Here is a 3,643-nt window from a genome sequence, read left to right as displayed (position 1 = left end):
GGACAATTTACTTCAATACGTCAAAGTTATCTTTCAAACCTTTTACAATAAATCTTTTGATGTTCATCACAATCCATAAGTCATGCGTTTCATTCAGCATGATTTGCTATCAGAAAAAGGTGAAAGGTCAATGACATGCTTCACAATAAAGTATATATCTTCAACTATTTGAACCACTCATATGATATCTAGATTTCAACCCTAACCGGGACACCTACGCCATGAAATTGTCGTTCCAAGCACGTGAGGTGACCGACTATTATGTACCACTTTATAACACACTATCTACTTGTTAATTCCTTCCGGTAACATCCATTGATATCATAAACAAGTTTTATAATCATCCAGTTATATATTAAACCTTTCCATAAAAGGATTGTTTCTGTGTTACAGATTTCAGAATTTGATTTCGTTCTGCGTTTAAAATTTAGGTAATATATATTACAAATTCAGGAAGCATTTGGCAGTATCAATTGAGCTCAATCTGTCTCGGCAATAAATGATACATTTCATTGTGTCTTCTAGTGCGGCACTCTTTACTTCCGGCATTTCACAATGATTTGTCTCGTGACAGTAACATGGCCATATGGACATTGGAGTCTTTGGGAGATAATTCCGACCCTTACTTAAGTATTTAATAGTACATTAGACAATCGGTCGAGTCACCCTTTCAATTCTGTGCGTTCTGGAAATAATGCCCAGGCTTCACAATGCTTCATCTCTCTATGATAATTCCTCGTTATAATCTAACTGCCTTGACAATATATGTCAATAACTTCAGTAGATTTAGCTTTCAGTTTTATCCTAGAGTCTTTGTTATCTCTATGGAGAAGAAAGTAACTTCGGTTTATCAATAAAACATCAAGATGAAACAGACATATGGATGTCACATGTAGAGTTATCAATATTGTGTATGTGACAGGGTCGTCTGTCTGGCTATTATAAACATATATCGATTTCTTAGAAGTAAAAAAAAACTGTTTACAGCACATATTGCGTCTCTTAAATAATTTGTATTTTGACCACCCTGAAAGTTGAGTTTGTTTTTGACACGAGTTAGGTTCGGGGCAAACAGATTATGAAATAAGTACATATTTATACAGATAGCTTCTATATTATAGGTTTGGGATATTGTTGCGTAATTTTTGCCTGAAAACATTTCTTATTTCAAGGTCCTTTAACTCAGTACATGTCAGAATTCATAAGTTTAAAACGAAGTCGTGAATTTTATCAAATTTGTCCTTTCAATTGTGAATTTCCAGAACAATTGATGCTCATTTCAACTTGATTTATCAATTCTGCGTCTAAATGAATTGGGTTTCCCAGGGCGGCTAGATTACATTTTTAAAATAAGTTTGTATTAGGCTGTGTGTCTTGTGGCGCAAGGATTCCTTACTTCAACTACTATAGATCTTTTGTTCAAGACGATTACATATCAGTTCCAATCTGACCATTGAGTCGAGTCGTGGATGATAAGCATAAAGATAGCAAGAACATGAATGAATGTACATGTATTAAGAGGATCGGTACAGAATGTACAGAAAATCTGAAGAATGTCATATAAACAATACGGACCACCTTTAATTTCTGAAAGAATTTTTTGTCTTTTGAAATAATGAAATTCATAGATTACACTACATGTTGACAATACGTTGAAGTTAATTTTATGATTGTATATCGTGATATAAGGTAGTTTATTGTGTAAGAATGTCGACACTATGTCTCTAGAATAATACATGTCAATATTATTTACACTATCTGTCAAACTGTCATAATCTGATCTAGTATTGAAGGGAATATCCGACGAAACAATTTCAATATTTCAATATCTTTAAATCAATCAGCATATTTCAACCATATAACCACTACTGATTAAATAAACCTCAACGCTATTACCTATGCCTTATAGAACCCTATACGGACACAGTTCTCTTCTGTGTACCAATGTATTCGGTTTTTGAATTGTGTGTTCTTTCGCAGGATTTTCCCTTTACACTATTCAAATACCGATTTGAGCCTTTTTTGTCAAATATAATGAGGTACACCCTTCAGCAATGTTAAACCGTTACATTTAAATGCAGACAAATCAAACATTATCAGAATGGTTTTAATCAACATCTTTTCTCATGATAAATCGTCATTTCCTGAAACATGTATGGCATCACATGATAACGGACTGTCTTAATTCAAAATGAACTATATAGATCGTATGACCACTGTTTGCGTTAATTACCAACATGAATCTTCTTGGTGGTGACTGGTTAAAACCATAGAGATGTCGTTCAAAGGGACTAGCAGTTTTCAGTATTAGAAGGATTTCAATAACCCCCACCCAGGGATTTTGTCCAACAGAAACCCAGTTCAGTAGTTACTTCATTTCCACGACTTGGTCATCTTCACGATATCAAGCTATTACGAACTTCGTCTTATTCCTTGACTGCAATAGCCATCTTTCTTGAATTCCTCCTTGGAATGTACAAGAAGACGTAGAAGGAAGTATGATAATCTGACGAAATTTACAGAAGTAGAAATTTCCAGGAATCTAAAGTTATGTAACAGGATAGGGATGGGAATATTGATAATGATAATTAACTTAATAAAATACTTCCCTACTTGACATCAAAGAAAACTTTCTAAGAATAGCGATAGTTTTTGTAGAAAAGAGGAAATATCAAACAAAGGTATTATTGTATAATAATCATTCTACAGGGTTATTACCCTTCTTATATCTTTTCTTCGAAATTGAGATTTTATCCCCAGACAACCGTTATCTCTCCATACCAGTATATCGTTCGCAGAGAGGTTGTTTCATACTGTACAATTATTCAGAGGTTCCAAATTAACAATTCTACAATGATGGTTAATTTGGAATCTCTGAATAATTGTTCAGAATGTAGAATAAATGCCAACATATTTCAAAGTGTCTAAGATTATTCGTGTAACTTTAAGAAGAAATTGAGCAATAAAAATCGTCCGTGTTGACTTCTATATATAGGTTATTCAATTATACTTGAAATGACCTCGAAAATTGTGTGGGAAGATTGGTGTGGATGTTAAACAACTAAAATTAACGGTGAAATAATGAATCGTGGTCTGAATTCTATTACATCCTAAAACAATGATAACACCTGGGAAATATGGTGATGAAATCCCAACCCAGGCCTAAAATATTTAAACTCCAAGGACGCTCCTGTGCTGCTTTGTTTAGTTTGCATTCAAAAGAAATTCAAGGCTAGTCAATTCGGCTTGTCCGAATAAAGGTGGGCTTTATTAGCTAGATAATCGAACATTATAAGCTCTTGCACGAAACATTTAAAGAAATACAGTAGCAATCTCTTTCAGGTTTAAAATGACGAGTGTCGCCCATGTGTTTACCTTCTTGAGTTCCGTGTTTCTATTCTTTGTAGTAGCGTGTTTCAAATTACCTTTCAATTCTATTACATCTTGAAGTAGAATGTTAAATTACGCAGTGTGATGTTTTAAGAAAGACCACCATGTCATTAGACTTTAGATGTGACATGTGGCACCTAACATATTGCACATGACAAAACAGTTCACTTTTACTGACATTGGTGAGATTAAAGGCTTAAACAAATTGCTGTTTGCATTAACGGGTTTTGGTTTAGGAGATAATGTTGAAAAA

This window comes from Lottia gigantea (genome assembly GCF_000327385.1).
Source record: "Lottia gigantea unplaced genomic scaffold LOTGIsca_12, whole genome shotgun sequence".
In the NCBI taxonomy this organism is placed as follows: Eukaryota; Metazoa; Mollusca; class Gastropoda; family Lottiidae; genus Lottia; species Lottia gigantea.
Note: the sequence above shows the minus strand (reverse complement) of the source record.